This window comes from Neofelis nebulosa, chromosome 12, assembly GCF_028018385.1.
Source record: "Neofelis nebulosa isolate mNeoNeb1 chromosome 12, mNeoNeb1.pri, whole genome shotgun sequence".
Taxonomy (NCBI): domain Eukaryota; kingdom Metazoa; phylum Chordata; class Mammalia; order Carnivora; family Felidae; genus Neofelis; species Neofelis nebulosa.
In genome coordinates this window covers 8176418-8203578 of record NC_080793.1, presented here as the reverse complement: position 1 = coordinate 8203578, position 27161 = coordinate 8176418, and the positions used below count along the sequence as shown (strand labels likewise).

Genomic DNA, 27161 nt, shown 5'->3' with positions numbered 1-27161 from the left:
TCTTTTTTAAAAATAGACATTTAGGGGCGCCTGGGTGGCTCAGTCGGTTGAGCGTCCGACATCGGCTCAGGTCATGATCTCATGGCTTGTGGGTTCGAGCCCCGCGTCGGGCTGTGTGCTGACAGCTCAGAGCCTGGAGCCTGCTTCGGATTCTGTGTCTCCCTCTCTCTCTGCTCCTTCCCTGTTCATGCTCTGTCTCTCCCTCTCTCTCAAAAATAAATAAACATTTAAAAAAATTTAAAAATAAATAAATAAATAAATAAATAAATAAATAAAGACATTTAAAAAATAAAGTGTATGAGTTTCAATGTACGTGTACACCCATGAGCCCATCACCACATTCACAATGTCGAGTTTATCTATCATCCCCAAAAGTTTCTTCAAACTTTTTGCAATCCCTCCTGTCACCCCCTCCCCCAAATGCACACACTCTAGCCACCACTGATCCTTTTTTGTCCTATAGATTGGTTTGTATTTCCTAGAATTTCATATAAATGGAGTCATTCACTATGTTTTGTTTTGGTTTTGGTTTTTTGGGTCTGGCTCCTTTTATTTAACATAATTACTTTGGGATTTGTCCATGTTGTGTTGATTGAGAGTTCCTTTTTTTTTTTTTTTTATTGGTAAATAGTATTACATTGTGCAGATATACCGGTTTATTTATCCATTCACCAGGTGATGGGCCTTCGGGTTGTTTCCAGGTTGGGGCTGATAGACGTAAAGCTGCTGTAAACATTTATATACCAGTTTTTGTGTGGACCTGAGCTCTTATTTCTCTTGGCATGAGATCATGACCTGAGCCGAAGTCAGATGCTTAACTGACTGAGCCACCCAGGTGCCCCTCAACACAAATTTTTTTACCTTACAGTTCTGGAGGTTAGAAGTCTGAATCAGGTCTCACTCGGCTAGAGTCAAGGTGTCCACAGCGCTATGTTCCTTCTGGAGGCCCTAGGAGAGAATCCATTTCCTTATTTTTTCCAGCTTCTAGAAGCTTCCTGCACTCCTTGCTTCATGGCCCCTTCCTCCATCTTCAAAGCCAACGACACAGTCCTTCCCACGCTGCCATGTCTGTTCTACCTTTAGTCTCTTTCCCATTGAGGAACCCTTGTGATTACATTGAGCCCCCCTGGATAATCCTGGATAATCTCCCTATTTTAAGGTCAGTTGATTAGCAATCTTAATTCCATCAGCTACCTTAATCCCCTTTGCCATGTAACCTAACATATTCACAATAATCCCCCGATGTGGCTGTGGACACCTTTATTCTGACAACCACGCTTCTCTTCCCTCCCTCACCAGGTCCTGCCCCTCCTCCCAGCCAGCTGCCATTCAGGTAGGAACCCAGGAGGAAGTATGTGCTGCCTACAGTTCTGGAGAGGAAACAAAAGCTCCTCATAACACACCTTTGTGGAATGTTTTTGCATTTGTAAAGGGCTTTCACATGTTTGGGGGTTACTATCGTTTATTCTACTCCACATCTGAGAAAACTGTGGTTAAGAAAGGTCAAGTGACTGTCCCGAGATCACAGGTCAGGAGTGAATACTGCTGGGCTCACATCCAGGCTTGACTCCACCTCTTCCCCTCCTTCCCAGATCCTCCCAGAACAGCCGCCCCTCCCCGGGAACCATCGTAATGATTTGCCAAGGGCACGCCAAGGGAGTCCTGTGGCCAATCTGCCCTTATTTCTGGCTTCTGGCCAGAAGTCATGGGGTCATACTTGAAAGACTTCCTCAAACCCTGCAAGTCATTGCTCTGGAGGCTTCTGCTGGAATTAGAAGCAGGGACTGTTTCCTCCATGCTGCCAGTGGGGCTGTAATGGGTGCAGGTTTCCAGGGGAGCTATTTGTCAATGTGTTTCAAAAGCCCTAAAAGGGTGCATTCCTTTTACCCATCAATACCACGTGATGGAAATAGACAAGTAGGCAGAATGCGCATACGTGGTTGTATACCGTGGTATTAGGGGGAACAGCCAAATATCAAAGCCAACCAAGATGTTCACCAATAGGGTCTTGATGAAATAAAAAGATGGATCTAATGTTGTAGTACTACCCAGTCATTAAGAATAATGTAAACTGGGGCACCTGGGTGGCTCAGTCAGTTGGGCATCTGAACAGCTCAGGTCATGATCTCCCAGTTCATGAGTTCGAGCCCTGCATCGGGCTCTCTGCTGTCACCTCGGAGCCCACTTCCAGATCCTGTCTCCCTGTCTCTCTGCCCCTCCCCTGCACTTTCTCTCTCTCTCAAATAAAATAAACAAACATTAAAAGAAAAGAATAATGTAAATCTCCATTTAGTGATATACAAGGACAGCCTCAAATAAGCACAAGAAATATGTTCTGCTCCATAGTCACCAGGGATGCACAAAATAAAGCTATCATGAGATGCCACTACATACCTATTAGAAGAGCTGAAATTAAAGAGATTGACCATGCCAAATACTGGCAAAGATGTAGAGTCATTGGAAATCCCTATATACTGCTTGTAGGACCATAAAGTGGTATAATGATTTTAAACAACAGTTTGGTAGTTTCTTAAAATGTTAAACATACTGGGGCGCCTGGCTGGCTCAGTCAGTTAAACATCCGACTGCAGCTCAGGTCATGATCTCATGGTTCGTGGGTTTGAGCCCCGCGTCGGGCTGACAGCTCAGAGCCTAGAGCCTGCTTTGGATTCAGTGTCTCCCTCTCTCTCTCTGCCCCTCCCCTGCTCTCTCTCTCTCTCTAAAATAAACATTAAAAAAAATTGTGTTGTTTTAAGCTACTAAGTGTGTGGTAAGTTGTTACAGCAGCCAGAGGAAATGAATCCAGGAGGACAGGTGGGCTCCATGGGGAGCAGAATGACTAGAGAAGGGATTGGAGTGCCCCCACTCCCCGAATTCGTGGGGGGAATGGCACCAGCAAATGGGTAGTGGCAGGCTTCCTTGTGGCCTCTGGGGAATATCGAACAATACTTTTTGCGTTGGTGTGGGTTAATGGCAGGAGACAGAGAGAGGTAACCCTGAACAGGGGCCCTTGAAGGCCAGGCTGTGGGTATTCTGGAGGCAGTGTGGAGCCATTGAGGGTTTCAAGCAGGGCAAGCAGGTGGTGAGAGCTTGCTTTTAGCAGTAGGGATGGGGTGAAAGAGAACTAGGCTTGAAGTCAGAGAGCTGGGTTCAAATTCCAGCATTACCTCCCTAGGTGACCTTGGGGCAGTTACTAACGATCTCTAGATGTGGATACCATTTCCTAAAAACACTGGGGCTAATTCTGGAGTCTTTCCCAGTCAAGGAACACAGCTGGTCCAGACTAGTCAGGGCCTCTTGGGATCAAAGGGAATTCTCTGGCCAGAGGGTAGAGAAAGTTTAAAATCATCATCATCATCATCACATAATAATAATAAAGCAATGTGCATTGAGCATTAACCACAGGTTAAGAGCTTTGCATAATGAATCCCATTTAATAGTCTTACCATCCTGTCAATGACTCCCCAGTCCTCTTAGGTTAAAAGTCACCACTGTGACCCACAAGGCCCTGCATATGTGGTCCTGCTGACCCCCGAGGCCTCATCAGGAATCTCTTTCCTTCGCTGTGCCCTCAGTTTCTTTCTGTCCCCGAAAGGAATGGGACAGGCCCCTTGTACCTCAGGGTCTTTGTACAAGCCACTCCGCCCACCAGGAATCCAGCTACCCTGGTCTCTACCCATTTGGCCCCTGCATCCTCCCATCTCAAGATGGTGGTCTAATTGCCTCACCTGTGTACACAGGTCCCTGTGTACTTGCACTTGATTTCAGAAGACACAGCCCCATATACAAGTACATAAAAATACATACCTGTGTAGCTACCTGTGCCTCCCCCTGCATCATGGGGGCCACGAGGCCAGAATGATAAATGTTTGCAGAAGGCATGAACAAACAAACGACTAAATAAGTGTTGGTTTAAAGAATGAATGCATGAATGAGTAAAGGAATAATCACTTCCTGAAAGAATAAATAAATAAATTACCATTTGCTGAAGGAGTAAACAACGGAGCCCAAAAGGTCGGCATGGTTATCAGCCGCAGCCAGAGAAGATCAAGAGTTGGGGTGCCTGGGTGGCCCAGCTGGTTAAGTGTCCGACCTCTGTTCAGGTCATGATCTCCTGCTTCGTGGGTTCGAGCCCCGTGTCGGGCTCTGTGCTGACAGCCCAGAGTCTGGAGCCTGCTTCGGATTCTGTGTCTCCCTTTCTCTCTGCCCCTTCCCCGCCCACTCTCTGTCTCTCTCTCTCTCAAAAAATAAACATTAAAAAAAAAAAAAAGAGCAGGACAAAACAGAAGAGACTCATAAATATGGAGAACAAACTGAGGGTTACTGGAGGGGTCGTGGGAGGCGGGATGGGCTAAATGGGTCAGGGGCACTAAGGAATCTACTCCTGAAATCATTGTTGCACTATATGCCTACTAATTTGGATGTAAATTTAAAAAATAATTAAAAATAAAATTAAATAATTAAATTTAAAAAAAAAGAGAGAGAGAGAAGATCAAGGGTTTATCCAAAGTCAAAAGGTGAACCTGGAAGGCTCCTCTCTTTGCAGGAGGCGGGGCTGGGGCCGGGGCCCACTGGAGACAAAGAGTCACTGGGAGTAGGGGTCAAGGCTGGAGGAACTTGGGCCTATCCATGAGGCAGGTCTGCTGGGGAAGTGCCTTCAAGGGCAGCGTTGAAAGAGGATGTGCTGAGCACAGCTGCCTCGACAGAAGAGGAAGGAACTGGTGGGAGGAGGGGGGGGGGGCGGGGGTGTGGGCTGGGGCCCCAGACTCTGCTCCCTGCAGCCGTAGCGACCATTTTGGAGGGTGACTTTAGCAACATCTGTGAAAACTTTAAATTAAAAAAAATTTTTTTTTAAGTTTATTTATCCTGAGAGAGAGAGAGAGAGAGAAAGAGACAGAGTGAGAGGGGGAGGGGCAGACAGAGGGAGAGGGAGAATCCCAAGCAGTCTCTGTGCCGTTGGCGTGGAGCCTGAGGTGGAGCTTGAACCCATGAACCGTGAGATCACGATCTGAGCCGAAACCAAGAGTTGGACACTTAACCAACCGAGCCACCCAGGTATCCCAGCAATATCTGTGAAAACTTTAAATTGTTTTTAATGTTTTATTTTATTTTTGAGAGAGAAAGACAGAATGTGAGCAGGGGAGGGGCAGAGAGAGGGAGACAGAATCTGAAGCAGGCTCCAGGCTCTGAGCTGTCAGCACAGAGCCGCACGCGGGGCTGGAACTCACGAACCGTGAGATCATGACCTGAGCCAAAGCTGGACGCTCAACCGACTGAGCCACCCTGAAACTTTTAAAATGCATACCCTTTGACCCAGCAATTCCACTTCCGGGAATTTATCTTAAAAGCACGCTAATGTCAGTTACCAACGATATTCACACAAGGAGGTAGCACTATTTGTCAGGGCAAAGAACGTCCATCCATAGGAGAAGGGAAAGAAAATGATGCTTCATTGACCCCATGGAAAATTACGCAGGCATTAGAAAGAACGAGCTCATCCACATGAACTGACATAGGAGGACGTTCATGATAGATGTATGTATTGTTAAGATTCTTTTATTTATTTATTTATCTATTTATTTATTTATTTATTTATTTATTTAATTTTTTAAATGTTTATTTATTTTTGAGAGAGAGAGAGAGTCAGAGCATGAGCAGGGGAGGGGCAGAGAGAGGGAGACACAGAACAAGAAGCAGGCTCCAGGCTCTGAGCCCTCAGCACAGAGCCCGACGCAGGGCTGGAACTCACGGACTGCGAGATCATGACCTGAGCCGAAGCCGGACGCTCAACTGACTGAGCCACCCAGGCGCCCCATGTACTGTTAAGATTCTTTTAAAGTTGCAGAACCATCTATTATCAATTGCTGAGTAACAAACCGTCCAGAAACTGGCCATTCTTCAGTTCCACAAGGGGTCAGCAGGACTCACTCATATGGTTGTGCTCAACTGGCCGTGTGGCTGGGCTGGAGCTTCCAAGATGGCCTCCCACCTACCAGGGCCTGCCCCGGGTGCCCTTGATCCTTCTGCAATCTACTCTGAGCTTCTGTACAGCGGCTGGATCCCGGGGGTATTTCAAGAGGCCAAGCTTCCAAGTGCAAGGGCTTACCAAGCCCCAGCTTTCATCACGCTTGCTCATGTCCTCTTGTCTAAGGCAAATCACACGGTCAGGTCCAAAGTCGGTGTGAGAGGGGCCCACGTCCGGGGCATGGATGCTGGGAGACAAGATGCGGTGGGGGCCACCCCAGTAACAACCTAGCACAATACATGTAGTTAGGTAATATTTTATTAAGAGACTGTGCATATCTGGAGCGCCTGGGAGGCTCAGTCGGTTAAGCGTCGACTTCAGCTCCGGTCATGATCTCACGGGGTTGGTGAGTTCGAGCCCCGCGTCAGGCTCTGTGCTGACAGCTCAGAGCCTGGAGCCTGCTCCGGATTCTGTGTCTCATTCACTCCCTGCCCATCCCCCGCTTGTGCTCTGTCTCTCAAAAATAAATAAAATAAATGTAAAAAAAAAAAAAAAAGAAACTGCACACCTTTACTAAAGTATCATCTCACGTGTATGTTGGATAATACACACATGTATGTTTATATGTTTGTATATGCATTGATGCGAATCCGAAAGGCCGCTCAAGAAACTGCTGGTGGTGCTTAACTTTCAGGAGTAGAAATGGGCTGGGGTGCCTGGTGGCTCAGTCAGTCAAGCATCCGACTCTTGGTTTCAGCTAATGTCATGATCTCACAATTCATGGGTCCAAGCCTTGCATCAGGCTCTGCGCTGACAGCACGGAACCTGCTCGGGATTCTCTCTCTCTCTCTCTCTCTCTCTCTCTCTCTTTCTCCCCCTCTCTCTCTGACCCTCCCGCACTCTCCTTCTCTCAAAATAAATAAATAAACTTAAAAAAATAAAAATTAATAGAAATAGAAATGGGCTGACAAAGGGGGACCTTTTGGCTTTTACTTTATACTTTTCTTTAGGGCTTAAATATTTTCAAAGTGAGATGTCCTTTTTTTGCAATAAAAATGTTTGTGAATGGGCCATGAAGACCTTTGCTGCACATCATCAGGAATTTGCAGCAGGATTCTGGCTAGTGTAGCGTTCATTCACCTGATGCTGGGCACCTAGCCTGCTTCCCACTGTTCTCCTTTTCCAGGCCGTGTTCTGATGAACATCTTCTGAGCCAGCTTTCTCACGAGTCCTAAATTATCTCAGGGCAAGTTCTGAGAAAAGGAAAAAGCCAAGTTGAAGGTTAGGAACGTTTTAAGGATGTGACACCTTCTGCCAGGTTGTCCTGCTGACCGGCAGACGGTCTCTCTACCACCAGGCACCAGGGGCACACTGTGGGCCCATGTGGTGCTCACCCTCATAAGATCCCAGTACCCATTTCACAGATGAGAGGACTGAGACCCCAAAACAGGAAGTAACTTGACGCAGCCCAGGAGCACTGGCTCAGCCAGTGGGCGGGGGGGGTGTGTGTGTGTGTGTGTCGGGGGGTGGTCCCTGCTTTCCAACCTCCTCAGAACAGTGAGTGATCTGGGCCCTGCTCACCTGCCCGCCCACCCCTCCCTTGCCACTTCCTGCCCTCACCCTCTGACTTCCACCTGGATTAGCCTGTTTTCAGTTCCCCGAAGGAAGAGAAGGCTGCCTAGTCTCTGAGACTTTGTACACGCTGTCCCCTCTGCCTAGAACACCCCCTCACCGCCACCCCCCAACACACACGCACTTCCTCCGGGAAGCCTTCCCTGATCACCTGAGGGGAAGTTCAGTAACACGGGCACATGTGCTCTGCTGGAGTTTCCATTCACTCGTGCCTGCTTTGCGTTCATTTATTCACCAAATGGTTACAGAACCCTTGTCTGTGCCAGGCGCCAGACTAGACAGCAGGGTTACCAGAGCCAACAGACCCGCCCTGCCCTGCCCAGCTCACATCTCAGTCTGGGCTGGGGGAGGAGAGGGAACTGGGGAGAGGGCAGACCATGTGAACAGGGCTGGGCTGGGCATGGGCCATATGCAGGCCAATGTTCCTCCAGCTAGAATAACATAAACACCCATCTAAGAGGGGAAAATCTCTCAGAGCTCCAGAGGTGACACAGGCTATTTCAATTATTCTGTTTCCTAAATATGTATGAACTTGATAACCGTACCAGCTCACATTTACTGAGCCCCTGCTTTGTGCACCTGACATGTATTCACTCACTGGATCCTTACCTCCACCTATGAGGTACGGACTACTATTGTCCCCATTTTACAGGAGAGCAAACTGAGGCTCAGCGAGGTGAGTTGTTTGCCCGCGGTCACCCAGCTCGGAAATGGCCGAGCTGGGATTTAGACACACACACACACACACGGCCGGGCTCCTGAGTCCTGTATTCTTGGCCGCTACACCGCACAGCTACAAATTAAGCACAAACCAATCTACAAGAATAACATTCGCTCTGCTGCGCACACTGAACTTGATGTTGTTGTTGACAGGCGATGATGTTTTGTGGGAATGAGGTTGCCCCCAACGGTGCTGAGTTCAGCCCCTGTGTTCCCCAGGGGGCCTTGGCCTGCCTACCACTTTTCTCTTTCCAAACCACAAGGAAGTCATCACCTTTTGTCCTTCACTTGGCCTAACAGCACCTTTTTTTTTTTTACTTTTACTTTAATTTTTGGAACAGATAATACTTGCACATTGTTCCAAAATTTTAATTAATTAATTAATTAATTTAGAGAGCACACATGCATGCACCGTGTGCATGGGGGAGGGGCAGAGAGAGAGAGAGAGAGAGAGAGAGACAGAGAATCTTAAGCAGGCTCCCTGCCAGCACAGAACCTGAGGTGGGGCTCAATCCCATGACTGTGAGATCATGACCTGAGCGAAATCAAGAGTCAGTCACTTAACTGACTCAGCCACCCAGGTGCCCCTGTTCCAATTTTTTTTTGTAATTAGATAGATAGATATTAGCTAAATAGATGATAGGCAGAGATATAGGTACACTTCCTACCCTTCTTCCCTAGAAGTCAGTGTTAGGAGTTTCTAGGAGTCAGAGCATATATTGTGTTTTCTCTCATTAAAAAGAGGAAAGTCTCACGCCACATCCGTGGCTCTGTCCCTGCTATTTGCACTTAACAGGATCTTGGAGATCACTTCATAAGGACAGGGAAAGGGCTTCCCCTTTCCTGTTCACAGTTGCGTTGTGTCCCTGCCCGTCTGCTGCCAATGCACGTGAGCGTTGCTCCTGACCTTCACAATTAACAGTGTTGGCATTAGTCACTACAGGAAACAGCCTTGAAAATGGCCCCCAGTGATGCCCAACTCCTGGTATTCGTGCCTCGGTGTAATCCCCTCCCCCTGAGAGTGGGCTGAGTCCAGGGATCAGCTTTTGGTGTTGTTGTTTATGTTATGTTACGTTGTTGTGATGTTGTTATTTTATTTTCGAGAGAGCGAGGGAAGGGCAGAGAGAGGGGGCGGGGACAGAGGATCCAAAGCAGGCTCTGTGGTGACAGCAGCGAGCCCTATGTGGGGCTCGAACTCACGAACCGTGAGATCACAACCTGAGCTGAAGTCGGATGCTCAACCCACTGAGCCACCCAGGTCCCTCCTTCAGGGATCAGCTTTTGATAAATGGACCCAGCGAAAGTCACGGGATGGCTGAGAGGGCTTAGAAGCAGCGACACCCTACCAGCAACAACCACTAAAACCCACGACCCAGGTCTTGGTTTCTAAATACTACTCTCCAATAACAGTAATCAGGGCTCCTTTAAAAAATGACTGAATCTTAGGTTAAGACAGGGAAAATATGAGCCTGGAGCATGTTGTAGTGCCAGAAAGCAAGGAAATGCTCAAAAAAACAAAAGGACAGGGGCAGGTTAAAGGGACACAGGAGCCACCATGAAAGAGTTGCCAATGGTCAAAGCCTGAACAATTTAAGCAACAAAATGTATAAGACAGTATTGCATTATAACTCAAAGCATATAATAAACATGCATAAGTCCATACTGATTTAAGTAAATGACTGAAGAAACACGTAAATGGGAGAGAAGGGACAAATCCTCTTTAGAGAAGAATGCCAAATGATTTAAGATACTTCTCCCAGGAGGTGGACTTTAATTCTGCACCCCTTTGAGTGTACCCCTAAATTCATAACCCCAACATAATCATGAGAAAAACAGAGACAAACCCAAGTTGAGGGACATTCTCCAAGGTACTTGGCCAGTGCTCCTCAAAACCCAAAGTCATGAATAGCAAGCAAGGACTGAGAAACTGTCAAAGACAGAAAAAATCAAGGGAACGTGACAGAATACTGTCTTATATCCTCAGTTGGATCCTGGAAATGAGAAATGAGTGAAATATGAATACATGTTAGAATCTAGTCAATAACTACATACCAGGGGCGCCTTGGTGGCTTAGTCGGTTGAGCGTCTGACTTTAGCTCAGGTCATGATCTTGTGGTTCGTGGGTTCGAGCCCTGCATCGGGCTCGCTGCTGTTAGCCCAGAGCCTGCCTCGTATCCTCTGCCCCCACTCTGCCCCTCCCCCACTCACGCTCTCTCCCTCTCTCTCTCGAAAATAAAACTTAAATAATAGTAATAACGTACCAGAGTTGGTTTCTTTTGACAAATGTTTCATGGTGAATTAAGATGATAATGTTAGGGAAAACTGGGTGTGTGTGTGGGGGGGGGGGTCATCAGAAACTCTCTGTATTCTCTTTGCAATTTTTCTGGAAATTGTAACATTCCAAAATTTTTATTTTTATTTTTTTATTTTTATTCATTTTAAGTTTTTTTAATGTTTTTATTTATTTTTGAGACAGAGAGAGACAGAGCGTGAGCAGGGGAGGGGCAGAGAGAGAGGGAAACACGGAATCCGAAGCAGGCTCCGGGCTCTGAGCTGTCAGCACAGAGCCTGACGTGGGGTTCAAACCCATGGACTGTGAGATCATGACCTGAGCTGAAGTTGGACACTTAACCGACTGAGCCACCCAGGTGCCCCTATTTTTTATTTTTTTTATTTTTATTTTTTATTTATTTATTTTTTTTTAATTTTTTTTTCAACGTTTTTTATTTTTATTTTTGGGACAGAGAGAGACATGAATGGGGGAGGGCCAGAGAGAGGGAGACACAGAATCGGAAACAGGCTCCAGGCTCTGAGCCATCAGCCCAGAGCCTGACGCGGGGCTCGAACTCACGGACCGTGAGATCATGACCTGGCTGAAGTCGGACGCTTAACCGACTGCGCCACCCAGGCGCCCCTATTTTTATTTTTAATATATATTCTTTTTGAGAGAGAGAGAGAGAGAGAGAGAGAGAAAGCACGAGGCGGAGAGGGGCAGAGAGAGAGGGAGATGCAGAATCCAAAACGGGCTCCAGGCTCCAAGATGTGAGCACAGAGCCCGATGCTGGGCTCGAACTCATGAACCGAGGGATCATGATCTGAGCTGAAGTCAGATGCCTAATAGACTGAGGCATCCAGGCGCCGCCCCCCCCCCCCCGAAACATTTTTTTTTTAAGTTTATTAAGGAAAAAGTGATAGGATATCATTTCTGAGATTAGCTTACAAAAAGACGCTGTCCTCCATATTGCTCGTCCCTTTGGCTTTCTTACTTGCTGGCTCTGATGAACCCCCCTGCCATGTGGTGAGCTGCCCTATGGCAAGGGCCACGTGGTGATGGACTGAGGGAGGCCTCTGGCCAACAGCCATCCAGGAACTGAATGCTGCCAACAATCAGGTGAGTGAGCTAAGAAGCAAGTCCTTCCCCATTTGAGCCTTCGGATGGGTCCCCAGCCCCTGCCAGAACCTCGACTGCAGTTTGGTGAGAGACTCTGAGCTGGGGATTCCTAACCCACAGAAACCATGGGATGATAAATGTTTGTTGTTTTCTGGTGCTGAGTTTTGGGGGTCAATATGTTAGATAGCAATAAATAACTAATACAGTTGCCCTCTCTTCTCTATTTTTTCACTGGCCTGGGGTCCTTGACATAGTCCTACTTGGCTCGGACACAAGCAGAAATGCTAACACAGACCAGGCTCCATGTGGTCAAGTATGGAGGCTGGCGATTTTACTAGAATATTGAAATAGTTCAAAACTTAACATTCCTCAAGACCACAGTTTGGAAAATATCACTGGCTTTTTCAATCCTCCAAGGTCTTACTGTTCTTCCAGTAGAATCAAAACTCCTTACTGTGGCTTGCAAGGCCCTCAGGGTGTCCCCACTCACTCTCTGAGTTCACTCTCCACGTTCCCCTTCCCCTTGTTTTCCAGACCCCTGATTACACCAGACCCCCTGTCCTTGCCCATGCCTGCCTCGGGGCATTTGCACATGCCAGTTCTCTGCCTGTTATGTCTTTCCCCACATCTTCTCATTGCTGCTGACTCCGTATCATTCAGGCCTCAGTTCAAATGTCATCAACTGGGGGGCGCCTGGGTGGCGCAGTCGGTTGAGCGTCCGACTTCAGCCAGGTCACGATCTCGCGGTCCGTGAGTTCGAGCCCCGCGTCAGGCTCTGGGCCGATGGCTCGGAGCCTGGAGCCTGTTTCCGATTCTGTGTCTCCCTCTCTCTCTGCCCCTCCCCCGTTCATGCTCTGTCTCTCTCTGTCCCAGAAATAAATAAAAAACGTTGAAAAAAAAAATTAAAAAAAAAAAAATGTCATCAACTGGGAGACACTGACCCTGAATGCCTACGTAGAGGAAGGATTAGAAACACTGGCTTTGGGTGTGCCTGATTAGCTCAGTCAGTAGAACATGGGACTCCCGATCTCAGGGTCATGAGTTCAAGCCCCACATTGGGTGTAGAGCTTACTTTAAAAAAAAAAAAAAAAAAAGAGGGGTGCCTGGTGGCTCAGTTGGTTGAGTGTCCAACTTCGGCTCAGGTCATGATCTCATGGTTCATGGGTTCAAGTCCTGCATCGGGCTCTGTGCTGACACCTCAGAGCCTGGAGCCTGCTTCTGATTCTGTGTCTCCCTCTCTGCCCCTCCCCACTCCCTCACTCACACTCTGTCTCTCTCTTAGGAAAAGAAAAAAGAAAAAACACTAGTCTCGGAGTCAGGCAGACCGGCCTACGCTCTCTTCCCAGCCTTACCCCGTAGAAGCTGTGTGACCTTGGGTAAATGATGTCACCTCTCTGAGCCTCAGTTTGCCCGTCTGGGGGCTCCTCAGAGCGTAGCTTGAGGGTCCCACACACTTCTGTGGGGCAGGCCCTCAGCACAGCGTTTGGTGTAGAGCGGGGCACGGGGAACACCCGTCATCATACTTCTTGACCTTGGCAGTGCTGGCTTGCAGATTCGCACGGATGCACACAGCAGTTTGCAAACAAATCCTGGGGCTCCATGACCCTGGGTTCATCCTCAAACAGCTCCACCCTAGGTGATGGGCCCTGCCCTTGGGAGGGGGAGACGGGAGGGGCACCAGGTCGAAGGTTGTGTTCCTGACTGATGGACCACACTGGACAGGCTGAGCCACCCTCAGCAGAGTTAACACTTCCAGAATGTGCTGTATCAGCACTTCCTTCCTCTGGGTGGCCAGCAGCATCTGGAGAAGGAGGAGGCCTTGCCTTAAGATTCCTGTGGCTAAGGCTCTCAGATAGGGGGCGTGCCCGGCTGGCTCAGTCAGTGGAGCGTGTGACTCTCGATCTTGGGGTTGGGAGCTGAAGCCCCACGGTGGGTGTAGTGATTAAAAATAAAACCTTGGGGGGGCGCCTGGGTGGCTCAGTCGGTTAAGCGGCCGACTTCGGCTCAGGTCACGATCTCGCGGTCCGTGAGTTCGAGCCCCGTGTCAGGCTCTGTGCTGACAGCTCAGAGCCTGGAGCCTGCTTCAAATTCTGTGTCTCCCTCTCTCTCTGCCCCTCCCCTGTTCATGCTCTGTCTCTCTCTGTCTCAAAAATAAATAAACGTTAAAAAAAAAATTTAAAAAAAAAATAAAACCTTGGGGGAAAAGAAGGTTCTCAGAGAGAAGAACACAATGAAAGTGGACAGTCAACCTGGGTGGTGGGCAAGGGGTAGATGACCCTGAAGTCATCAAGTAGGAGCCGTGGCCAGAGGGTGATTGAATTTTGGCCAAATGGAACGTGGGCAGATGTGACTGAGCATCATTTCAGACCTGTCGCACAAAAAATCTACTTCACCTCTACCTACCCTCTCACTTCCCCCTTCTGCCAGCCGGATGTCTATCTATGCCCAGGGCCACCTAGGAAGCCACATGTGAAAACAGCAAAGTCCCCATCAGCCAGAAACCTGGAGAGCTCCATGGAGGAAAGTCCTTCCCACCCTTCCCTCCCAGCTGATGATTGAACTTTACAAGACTAAGAAATTCGGGGCCCCTGGGTGGCTTAGTTGGTTAAGCATCAGGCTCAGGTCACGATATCACAGTTTTATGAGTTCAAGCCCCATGTTGGGCTCTGCGCTGGCAGCATGGAGCCTTCTTGGGATTCTCTCCCTCTCTCTCTCTGCCCCTACCCCACTCGCGTGGTCTCTCTCTCTCTCTCTCTAAATAAACTTAAAAAAAAAAAAAAAGAGCACAAAATTAATTCCTCATCTGTTACAACACTGAGATTGCATGGGTTGTTGGTTGTTTAAGTTGATTTGTTATGTTTTTCTACCAGGCTCTTCCTAGGCAAATCTTCTAAAAGCTGTATTTTTCCACTGGTTTACCAAATTAAGACATCATAAAACGTTCAAACCTCACAGAAATGAATGAAGTCCCTCAGGGCACCCTCCCTGCTCTTCAAGGAGAAACATCTACTATTAATAGTTTAGATATTCTCCCAGATTTTTTTTTTGCCATAACAGCATATTTTTATACAAAAAGCATCCATTGATATATATTGTTCTGCAAGATCTCCTTAGCAGCGTACCTTGGATATCTTTCCATGTTTGGATGCAGGGATCTATCTCATTCTTTTCCACATTGGTCTGGCATTCTGTAACACATGAATAAATATATTTTATGGGGCCCTGTATTAGTTATTTACCGCTGTATAACAAATTCTCCCCAAAGTCAGCAGCTTAGAACAACAAACATTTATTATGGGAGAGATATTGAGGGTCAGGAATCTGGCAGTCACTCAACTGGGTCGTTCTGGCTCCGGGTCTCTGGGGTTGCAGAAAGTTATTGGCTGAGGCTGCTGTCTTCTTTCCTCTTCCTCCTTCTTTCCCTCCTCCTCCTCCTCCTCCTCCTCCTCCTCCTCCTCCTCCTCCTCCTCCTTCTTAAGTTTATGTATTTATTTTGAGAGAGAGAAAGAGAGAAAGAGAAAGCAAGAGAAAGTGGGGGAGGGGCAAAGAGAGAGAGGGAAAGAGAGAACCCCAAGAAGACTCCATGCTGTCAGCCCAGAGCTGGACGTGGGGTTCAATCTCACAAACTGTGAGATTGTGACCTGAGCCGAAGTCAAGAGTCAGATGCTCAACCGTCTGAGCCACCCAGGCTCCTGGAGGCTGCTGTCTTCTGAAGGGGCTGGAGGATTGGCTTCCAGGCTCCCTCCTTTGACTGTTCCAGGCCTTCGTTCCTTGCTGCCTATAGTTGGAGACTTGAGTCCTGTGGGTCTCTCGCCACAGGCTGAGTGTCCCCATGACGTGATGGCTGCTTCCCCAGAGTAAGCAGAAAACCCAAGATAGAAGTGGCAGTCTTTCATAACCTGGTCATTTATGATGGTTCCACATTGTCACGAGGTGACATTCCACAATGGCCGGCCACTCTGCCACTGGTCTCTCAGCCCAACTCTGGTACATGTGGGAGGGGCTTCCCAAGGCCAAGAATCCCAGGCATCGAGGAACACTGGGCTATCTGGGGTCTGCCGCCGTAGGTGCATACAGGAGAACGAGGCGATTTCCACTTTTCTCCATTGCAAATTCTGTGGCAGTGAACATCCTTGCTCACGTGTCTTGGATTCGTGTGGAAGGGAGGTCTTCTGCCACATGATCTCCCCTGGACTATCTACGTGCATCACTCACTGACTTCTCCCCACACTGCAGTGAGGCATGTGCAGTCTTTGAGCCCGCTCTGCAGGTGAAGAATCACTCGGCTCAGTCCCATGAAGATTCTTGGCCCCCTCGGGAACAGAGGAGCCTTGGTATGAACTTTCTAGATGGACTTTTCTGATGGGAGAAGAGGGTCAGTGAAACTGAGTGGTGAAAATGACGGTGAGCTACAGTAAGGTCAGTCTCATCCGGAATCTGCCTTAGGTAAATGAAAGGTAGGTCAGGGCCACAGCCCCCATCACACAGATGGGGAAAACTGAGGTGCAGAGTGGCAGGGCTTGCCTCCAGCTGCACAGCTAGTCAGTAGCAGAACCAGGGGCACATCCATGTCCTCGATTCCTAAGACTCTCCTCCCAGACCCCCACCAGGCATAATGCCAGGCACGGAACTCATCTCGGCTAATCTCCAAAAACACCCTATGGAGTCAGGTTCGTCCTTCCTCTCATTTGACAGAAAAGGAAAGTGAGGCTCTGAGACATGAGGTGTGGAGACTGGAAACGCTGCAAAAGCCACAGGCAGGCCACGGCCATGTGCAAGTCGGGGACGGGGGAGAGAGGAAGGAAAGAGGAGGCAGGGCTTTACGTGAGAGATTAGCTCCTGATGCCCCACTATCAAAAATTCGTATCTTTGAGGCAGAACCAGAAAACAGGATGTGGGTTTGTCTTTACGGGGCTGGTGCCCCAAGTAGACACGTACCGTCAGATAGATGTAAACGCTGTGGGAGAAGCAGCGCTGCTAAGGGTCAGGGGTCAGATAGGCACCTGGCTGTGTGACTGTAAATGCAGGGCTTGACCTCTCTGGGCCTCCGTTAGGGGGGCTGGTGAGACGGTCAGTAAATGGAGAGGCAAAGCCCACAGATGACTTGGCTGGCTTTATCCCCGTCCCCACTGTTATCAGAGCCAGCAACCCTGTGCCCCAGCCACCCCAAAGATGCCATCGCATTAAAAGAGTGAGCTCCCCGGGCGAGTACAGCTTCCAGACAAGTCCCTGGTCTCTCCTCACAGTTTCCCTCCACACTGGTGACCTCAGGCTCCTCCTGGGGGGGGTTGTCTTGTCCTGGGGCCAGTCTTGCCCAGCTGTTGAAGGCCACAGGGTTGCTGAGCCCCCCACCTCCCAGGCCTCTGCTTGGCCCCCTAAGTGTTGCCCGCATTTAGGAGCTCTTGGTGGTGTCCTGAGCATTGTGGTGACAGAAAGGGAGGGAGGGGCCAGGGTCAAGAGAAGGACACTGGATTGGGGCTCAAAGGCTCAGGTCGAGGCCCAACTCAGCCTTACTGTTGCTGTGTGATTTTGAGCAAATCCCTGTCACTCTCTGGACCATTCAGCCAGAGGGACCACAGATGGAGCTCTTTCGAGCTAATCAAGACAGAGGCGACGTGCTCAGGAGTCAGACGGCCCCTCGGTTTTGACTTGTGTCTATCGCCTACCGGCTGGGTAACATTAAGGAAGTCACTTAACCTCTCTGAGCCCCAATTTCCTCTTCTCAAAAACTTGAACCGTAAGCCAGGGTTGTTGAGAATACTAAGTAAAAGCAGGAAGCACAGTGCTTGACCCACAAGTAGGAGCTCACTAAACAGTAGCTGTTCCAATTGGTTCATTTAAAAAAAAAATTTTTTTTTTAATGTTTATTTATTTTTGAGACAGAGAGAGACAGAGCATGAATGGGGGAGGGTCAGCGAGAGGGAGACACAGAATCTGACACTGGCTCCAGGCTCTGAGCTGTCAGCACAGAGCCTGACGCGGGGCTCGAACTCACATACCGCGAGATCGTGACCTGAGCCGAAGTCGGCCACTTAACCGACTGAGCCACCCAGGCGCCCCCCAATTGGTTCATTTTTAAAAATAATTCTTTATAAAAAGAATGCTAGGGGCGCCGGGGTGGCTCCGTTGGTTAAGTGTCCGACTCTTGATTTCAGCTCAGGTCATGATTTCAGGGTTCATGAGATCGAGCCCCGCATTAGGTTCTGCCCTGACAGTGCTGAACCTGCTTGGGATTCTCTCTCCCTCTCTCTCTGCCCCTCCACTGCTTGCATATGCTCTCTCTCTCTCTCAAAAATAAATAAACTTAAAAAAAAAAACAAAAACAACCCACGCACACCAGTCTGGCTTAGTTGATAGAGCATGCAACTCTTGATTTGGGGGTCGTGAGTCTGAGCCCCACGTTGGGTGTAGAGTTTACCTAAAAATAAACAAACAAGGAAGATAAAAATAAAACGAACGCCATACTTCAATGAATCTAAGACCTCACCGACTGTAACATGCACCCTTACATATGCACCATCAAGAAACGGAAAACACTGCCAATTACAGCTGTCAGGTGCACCACTGATTTTAAGAAGACAGATCTTCATTTTAAAGACGTTAAAATGTAAATAAATGGGCATCTCGGACTCGGTGAAACACAGCGTGTGCACAGAAACCAAAATCAGCGCGTGCTGAAGGGGGATAACAAGACACAGCGGTTTCCTGTCTGCCCCTCCCTGTCTCCCTGCCCCATCTCCCCAAATGCAACCACTGTTGCTGGTTTTTTCTAGCACGTACACCTCTCTTCTTTCCAAGTAATAAGCACTTAACAGCTATCTTTTGATGCATTCATTTTAGCCATCATCTACTCTCTACCCTGTCTCCCCTATACTACCTGCCTACTACCTGTTAGGACAAAGGACTTCGCACTCTTGCATCACCCCCATTTCCACACACCACCCCCCCCATCATCCACTGTGGAAGCAGTGTTGCAGTCTGGGGTTAAACCACTCATCACGCTTCAGATCTATGCACTTTTTTACACAACTCACTGGATAGATTTAGTCTTGGCCTGTTGTGAATAATGCTGCCATGAACACTCCGGAACAAGCATTTGGGCAGACGTATGTTTTCATTCCTTTCAGGTCAATACCCAAGAGTGGGAGGCCTGGGTGTGCAGGAAGGGTAGATTTCATTTTACAAGAATGGCAAGATGGTTTTCTAAAGTGGTGTTCCCAATTTTACTTTTTTTGTTTTTTTTTAAGAGAGAGAGTGCGAGTCGGGGAGAGGGCAGCAGGAGAAGAGAGAGAATCTTAAGCAGCCTCCGCCGCTCAGCATGGAGCCTGACGCGGGGCTCGACCCCATGACTCTGGGATCATGAAATCAAGAGTGAGCTCAACTAACTGAGCCCCCCACCCCCTGCCCCGTTCACATTTCTACCAGCAGGATGTGAGAGGGCCAGTTGATCCACACCCACCAACACTTGGAATTATCCGTCTTTTTAAGTGTAGCCAACCCAGTGGGCAGGTGGAGGCTCTCAACGTGGTTTTAATTTGTACTTCCTTTATGACTAACGATGTTAAACGTCTTCGTATGGGCTTATTGGCCATTTGTACATCTTCTTTTGTGAAGTAACTGTTCCGATATTTTGCCCATTTTTAGGTTGCGCTGTTTGTCTTATTATTGAGCTGTAGGCATTGTTTGTATATTCTGGATACAAGTCCTCTGTCAGAGATGCGTATCGTAAATATTTTTCTCCCAGTCTGTGTCTTGCTTGCTCATTCTCTTAACGACGACTTTTGACGAGCCAGAGTTTTACATTTTGGTAGATTCTACTTTATCAAGTTTTCACAGTTTGTGCTTTCTGTGTCCTTTCCGAGAAATCAATGGCTTAAAAAAAAAAAAAAATCTCTTTACTTAAGTGGCTTTAGTAGGGAGACAAATTTAGGCATGTATGATTGATCCATCACCTTGCCAAAGAACATGTCTTAGCTTCTTTCTTTGGTGGGAAGTTCACTCCTGTCTTGCCTTTTGTGTCCCCTTCCATCACAGGACGTCAGATGGTCACGGTAGAAGGAGCAAGCAGACCCAGCTTTCACTCCTGGCTCCCACCACTCACAGTTCTGTAGTCTTGGGAAAGTCATTGAATCTCTTCTCTCAATCCAGGGGGAAAGGAAGCTTTCTGACCTGAGCGGGAGGTGGCAAGGTCAGATAGGGAGAGGGCTGTCCCAGGGCTTTGGCAGGTAAGCCAGTGGCAGCCGGTGGATGTCTTTGAGCCACTGCAGACCTTTACTGTCAGGGGTCAGGTCTGGCAGGCTCTCACACCCTCACTGCATGGGAGGGAGACTGAGGCCAGAAAGGAAAGGGGAACCAAAATCACACAACTTGTCCAGACAAGGCAGGGCTCCCCATTTCTGTTCCTAAGCTCTCTCCACACCCCGAGCTGCCTCTGGGCTAGATGGGCTGGTAGAATTGGCTATGTCCTCTCCCTGGGGTGGCAAGAGAGCCTACTCCTTGCCTGAACAGGACACTCCGGAGGCCTTCCTTCAGCCTAGAACTCTCTGGGCTATACCCAGAGCTGCGCCTGATTGTGGTTCTCTAGCGCCACCTACAGGACAGATGGATAACGACACACCGCCCGGCTTCTCCGACCCCAGATTCCTCAAACTTCGGACTCGGAAGTCGCCTGGGAACCGAGCGCCCCCTGTGGCCACCCAGGGCTCTGCGCCCTCCTCCGGTCTCTGCTGGAATTGCCCCACAGTCCCGTCAAGGTAGGAACTTGCAGTATTGAATCAAATCTAAGATGGCCTCAGTTGAAAGATGCAGCATTCGTTTTTGTGCCACTAAAAAGGAAAAAAGCACTACCAAGTAAAATATGACACAGCACTCATCACTTAGAAATGTCATTTCTATTTACTGAAGGTGCTCTTTTAGACTTTTTTTTTTTATCATATCACTATTGCGCATACCTATGATCAAGATAATTTAGTGAAGATATTCCTGAAACTTCTGCACATGTAGCGTCTAACTTTTCTGCTTCACTTTTTCCTTCAGAGTCATTGAGGTCTGTGTCGTTCCAGACAACACTGTCCTGTGTCATTAAGAGCGTGGGTGACACAGATTTTCTTCCGAGCATGTCATTCTTGTCTCGAGACGTCCTTCCAAGCTACAATTTTGTTCCATAGGCATTGACAAATGTCATGGGTGCTACCCATGAACTGCAGTTGTGAAATACGTTCTGATTTCAGAGATGTTTATTTTATTTTTAATTTGTTATGTTTATTTTTGAGAGAGAGAGCATGAGCAGGGGAGGGGCAGAGAGAGAGGGAGACACAGAATCCCAAGCAGGCTCCAGGCTCTGAGCTGTCAGCGCAGAGCCCGATGCGGGGCTCGAACCCACGAACCGTGAGAACCGAGCCGTGAGAACCCACGAACCGACCCGAGCCGAGGTCGGATGCTCAACCGACTGAGCCACCCAGGCGCCCCTCAGAGATGTTTAAATGCGGAGGGACACGCATCTTAGAGTGGATGAAGAATGGTGTCAGCACTGGTTCAACAAAATTCGTGGGGTGCCTCTAATTTTGCCAGGCCTGTGCAAGGGGTCCAAACAAGACTGTCCCGTTTTTGCTCTCAGGGAGCTCACAATGCCACTGGGAGGCAGACATCAGACAAATAATCATGCAGAGATAACTACTTACTGGCCGCAGTTGTGCCATGAGGAGGAGAAGCAGTGGGCGTGACTGAGTCTGGGGTCAGGGAGGGCTGCCCCGAGGAAGTGGCATCTGAGCTCTGATAAATGAACAGGACCCAGGTAGGGAGAGAGCCAAAGGCATGCAAGGCAGAGGCAACAGCATGTGTAAAGGCCCTGGGGTCAGGAGGCGGAGTTTAGGGGCTCCAGTGTGGCTGGAGTGTGATGAATGAGAGTGAGAGTAGCGGGAACTAAAGCTGAGAGGTGGGAAGGGACAGATCACAAGGGCCTTTTCCCAAAGCACAATGGGAAGCCATTGCAGGACTTTAAGTTGAGATGGAAACTGAGGTACAAAGGGGCTAAGCAACATGCCAAGTCACAGAAAGCACTGGAGACAGAAATGGACTTCAGGTCTGGCTGGTTCTAGCACTCACGCTTTCACTCCTTGCTGGAGGGGACAGAGGGGACTATCTCATCCACCTCCACGCTGTCCAGCTGAGGAGACTGTGGCCTAGGAAAGGGAACAGGCTGGTCCTAAGTGGCACAGTAGAACAGGGACTAATCTAGAACTCAGACCTCCAGGCCCCCAGCTCCCTTCTCGCACCCAGCTGGAGCAGTTCTGGCCCAGCCTTAGCCAAAGCCCCACCCCACCCCCCAATCCTGGGGACACTATTGACGTGTGGAGGGCAAAGGGCTGTCGCTTCTTAGGCCCCAGGTAGCTGTGTCAGCCAGGTATCCCTGTTTCCCAATTTGCACTAGTAGTGGTTGGTTAAAACCTGAATCCTGGAGCCTTCCAAGGTCACGCCAGGCTCACAAGTGGACCCAGACTCTTGAGGTAGTTGAGTGAGACCTGCACTGCACTTTCCTCTGGCCACCCTGCCAGGGATGGGTCAAATTCCAGTCCCACTGACCTCCCAGTCCCCCTGAACCTTCCACCTAGGCTTGACAGCAAAAGTGCTCCGAGCACATGGGGGCACAGTACCAAGAAATGGGGCCAACCGGCCAGGCATGTCTGCAGCCCCACTTGTCAGCACAATCCCCGGACTGAAGATCCTGGGACACACAACTTACTGCTTTTGTTTGTTTATTTGTCTTGGAAGAACATGTCTAGAACTGAACTTGCTGTGTCAAAGAAACCTGCGTTTAAAGATTTTTGATGAACTATCAGCAAATAGTCCTCCCAGGATTTTGCACCAATTACCACTCCTTGTAAAGGAGAATAAAGGGTGTTCCCCCCCATTGTCCGTCACCAGTAATGCCCGAGAGCTCTCTTTTCGTAATTTTTGCTACTTGGATAGTCCAGCCCCTCTTGTTAATGTTTGAATTTGCACTGTTTGTCATCGAGGAGGGGTTCTCAGACTTCATGTGTATCGAAGTAATCTACATACAGCCTTTGTCACAAAACCGAGAAGGCATGCACACACTGGGGGAAAAATATTTGCAAAAGTAGAGTTAGCAAGTGACTTGTATCTGATGTGTAAAGAACTCTAAACGCTTATTAATAAGAAGACTATTTAAATAGAATAGACACCCCATCAAGAAAATCTACAGACGGCAAGCAACCACACCATTCGTCTTAGAGAAATACAAATTAAAACCATAGCGAGGTGCCGCTTCACACCTACTAAAATGGTCAAAATTTAAACCCCACCAAACGTTGGTAAGAAGAGGGAGCCCCTGGAACTGTCGTACACAGTTGGTGGGAAAAGGTAAAACAATGCATTCACTTTGAAAAACAGTTTGGCAGTCTCTTAAGATATTAAACATACACCAACCGTAGGATCCAGCCATTCCACTCCTAGGTATTTCGGTTTAAAGTTTTTTAATGTTTATTTATTTGTGTGTGTGAGAGAGAGAGAGACAGAGCGCAAGTGGGGGGAGGGGCAGAGAGAGAGAGAGGGAGACAGAATCCAAAGCAGACTCCAGGCTCTGAGCTATCAGCACAGAGCCCGACGCGGGGCTGGAACCCACGTACTGTGAGATCACAACCTGAGCTGAAGTTGGACCTTAACCGACTGAGCCACCCAGGCGCCCCATTCCACTCCTAGGTATTTATCCCAGGGAACAAAAGCATTTGTACCTACAGAGTTGTACAGAAGGGTTCACAGCAGTTTTATTTGTGATAGTTAAACATTGGAAACTCAAGTGTCCATTAGTATATGATTAGATAAATCAATTATAGCATATCCTACTCCGCAATAAAAGAGTGAGCTATTGATAAACGCATCAACATGCACGTACCTCAAAATACTTAGGCTGAGTGAAAAAAGCCAGACAAAGGAAATGTACAGGCCACATGATTTCATTTAGGTAAAACTCTGGAAAATGCACACCATCTATAGTGACAGAAAGCAGACCAGTGGTTGCTTGGGGAAGCAGTGGAAGGCAGCGGGGAAGAAGGGACGATTATAAAGAGATACCAAGAAACTTGGTGGTGATGAAGATTTTCATGGCAGTTCTCATTGTCTTAATTGTGGTGATGGTTTTACAGATATACATACATACTCATTAAATTGTTAAGGGCTCCTGGCTGGCTCAGTGGGAAGAGCAGGCAACACTTGATCTTGGGGTCCTGAGTTTGAGCCCCAAGTTGGGTACATGTAGAGATTACTAAAAAAAAAATTAATTAAATTTTAAAAATTGTTAAACATATGGAGTTTATTGTATGTCAGTTATACCTAAAAAAAACCCTGTAAAATAGAGATAATTGGGCCCTACCAGACCTACCCAATGATCACAGCGTGCACATGTGGGGTCCAGGAATCTGTATTTTAGACAGACTCCACGTCATTTCAATGCACACCAGAGCTGGAGAAGCACTGTTGCAGCAAAATGTCTCTGCCACCTATACCCCACGTTACCAAGACCTTATCTGAAGGAAGGAATCATTTAAGGGGGGGCCTCTTCTGTGAGCACCTGCTACATATGGGGAGGGGGTGTCCTGAATCACAAAATGTTGGTCATTTTACAGGTAAGGAAACCGAGATCTTCAGAAATAAACTGCTTCTTAAGTAAGGGTCTCTTGGTTACAAATAACAGACATCACTCGAGTTAGTTACCCACTGCAAAAAGTGGAAGGGTCTGTAAAAACACAGGGGTCCCGCAGTCAGTGGCAAAAGGGGGGCTCGCGAGGCGGAGATAGGGATGAGGAACGTTATGGAACCTTGGTCACTTACGTCCTGCCTCTTCTCAGTTGTTCCCTCCTTCGCCTGCCTCTGCTGAGCTACCTCTTCCACTTCTTGGTGTGGGTTGGGGAGAGAGGTTTCAACAGCCTCCAGGACTCAGTGGGTTCCTAAACCCCAGTTCCGTGTTTGGGGGGAAGCAAACTGATTGGCTCGGTTTGGACGGGTATCGTCTCTTCATCCAATCAGCTGTGGCCAGACGGGCGGGATCACCTGGTTCGGACCCGGAGGGAGGAGAGTGGAAATGTAGAGCCGAGGTCGGCCAGTGCTCTCAAACTGAGCCTTAAGATCACCTAGGAGCTTGTAAAACATGCTCACCCGCCCCACTCGCAGCCGACACCCTGGGATCCGTTTCTGTTGGTCGGGACGGGGGCTCAGCAATGTGCCTTAACAGCTAAAGCGCAAACTCCTCGGGTTACAGCTTGAGAAACAGCTACTCTAGGCAGATAACTCCGAAGGGATTTGGACCTAGAATCTGAATCGCGAACCCTCAGGGTGGGACCCTTAGGTCTCCCAGCTGCTAATGACAGACACCTGCTTAAAATGGAGGAAGCAAACCTGGAGATTTGCAGGTGCTGTGACTGGATCCTGGAGGGTAGATCATTGTTCCAGGAACTGCCGGATTGAAGTCCTGAAACCCCAACTGAAATCTTGTTCCACCTTCTGCTGAGCCTTTCCTGGATTGGTTTCGTTAATAGGTGCACTTTCTCCTTGGGGTGACCTCCTGGGGGCAGACTCTCCTAGGTTCAGGTGGGTCACGTGCTCACCCTTAACCAATCACTGCGGACAGAGGGATGCGTTGCTCTCCTGGACCAATTCTGGGCCACAGTCCTACCGCGGAAGCCCGTACTGGGATCCCTCTCTCATATTGCATGGAATCAAATGGAAGAGGGTTGCGTAGTCAGGACCAGACCGGAGTGCCGCAACCAAGAAGAACCCTGGGTGCTGAGCGGGCACTAAAAACAACCCGACGAGATCCATGGACGTCTTTTGGCCCAACCTCCCATCTGGACAGGACCCGGTTGGAGGCCTGCCTGGAAACGATTTCTGCCAGCCTCAGCCTCCGTGGTGGTCCCCTGCAATGGCCGGTCCCCATTTGTGCTTGGTTCTTGACAGGCAGGTGGCATGTGAATGTCATTACCACAAGTCAAGACTGACTCAGCTTCCAGCCAAGCAAAGAGCCCAACCCAGATCCTCCCAGTGAGTCAGGCCCAGCCTGGGCAAAGGAGGGGTGGCCCGGAGGGGCGTTCACCCTAGGCATCATTCCAGCTAGGATGGACAACCCTGTCCTACGCATGGAGAGAAACAGGAATTTGGCACCCAGGCCTCCGGCTGGCCAACCTCTGCCTACAGCTGCCTTCCTCTGGCCCTTCCCAAGGGATACAAGCTGGCCCCAAAGGGTGAAGTACAGAGCTCACAAGCTGATTTCTGTGGGCTGACTCTAGCCCACAGGTGTGTTTTGTTTGGCTTGCACAGAGTGTACAAATATTTAGTAGTCAGTATGTTTAAACGGGGAGATTGCACATGAAAGCCCAGATTTCTGGCTGTTTTTGTAAAAAGGAAATATCTGGCAGGATGGGCCCACATTCCTGACTGTCAGACCTGCCTGAGGCCGAGCTCAGCCTCCATCCAGCCAACCCGATGCGGAAGCAGGCAGGGGACTTGTTAACTGAGCCAGAGGACTCTTATCTGAGTGGTTGTAGGCCTGAGTTTGTGACCCTGGGATTAGAATCCTTGGAGAACGTGCTGAGAGGGGTCCTTAGGTGAGCCCCTTCCTGCCTCTTGATGTGTTCATATCTATTACCCGCCACAACCTAGGCCCTGCGTGGAGCCCTGGGGCTCCTCCCGGCCCATGCACAGCCATCACATGATTCATCTGCTTCGTTTTCCTCACTTAATCTTCTCATTATCTCCCCCCCACCCCCACCCCACAGGCAGGGGTTGCACAGGAGGAGAAACCCCACAGCCAGGTGGTGTGATGGGATCTGCCCAAGGTCACAGCACTCAGGTGGGGTGTGTCCTCTCAGGGCCGAGCTCCTGATGCACCTGTCACAAGACCGGGGTCCAAGCCACAGCTCCAGAAGGCTGATTCACGCTCACATGCTCACGGGAGATTGACTCACAAAGAGGAGGCTGTGTAGCCAGGCACACCTGGGGTGGACTCCCAACTCTACCACTTACAAATTGCATGCCATCAGGTGAGTCTTGCTTCAGTGTCTTTATCCGTCAAATGCAAAACATCTCACGGGAAATGCTGCCACTGTTCCATTCAGTTGACACTTGCAATAAAAAGTCTGTCAAATACCTGTTGGTGAGCTGCCCCACGTGCTTGAAAAGTAGCTATGAAGAAGAGTGATGTTCTGACTCTTGGTTTCGGCTCAGGTCACGATCTCACAGGTCGTGAGTTTGAGCCCCTCAATCAAGCTCTCTGCTGACGGCGTGAAGCCTGCTTGGGATTCTCTTTCTCTCCTCTCTCTGCCCTCCCACGTCTCTCTCTCTCTCTCTCTCTCTCTCTCTCTCTCAAAATAAACAAATAAACTTAAAAAAAAAACTGATGCTGTTGCCATAGGGCAGTTGTTCTTAACTGGGGGGAGATTTTGC

General features: G+C 48.8%; 1 long non-coding RNA gene across 1 annotated transcript; it reads right to left on the bottom strand.

Annotated features, from left to right (window-relative positions):
• Positions 1 to 6941: 6941 nt before the first annotated feature.
• Positions 6942 to 25460, bottom strand: LOC131491286 (uncharacterized). The gene is made up of 3 exons (XR_009251391.1): positions 24555 to 25460; positions 14831 to 14896; positions 6942 to 7218 (listed from the first exon to the last, which is right to left on the bottom strand). It is a non-coding gene; the product is annotated as an uncharacterized LOC131491286 (long non-coding RNA).
• Between the last annotated feature and the right edge of the window lie 1701 nt (positions 25461 to 27161).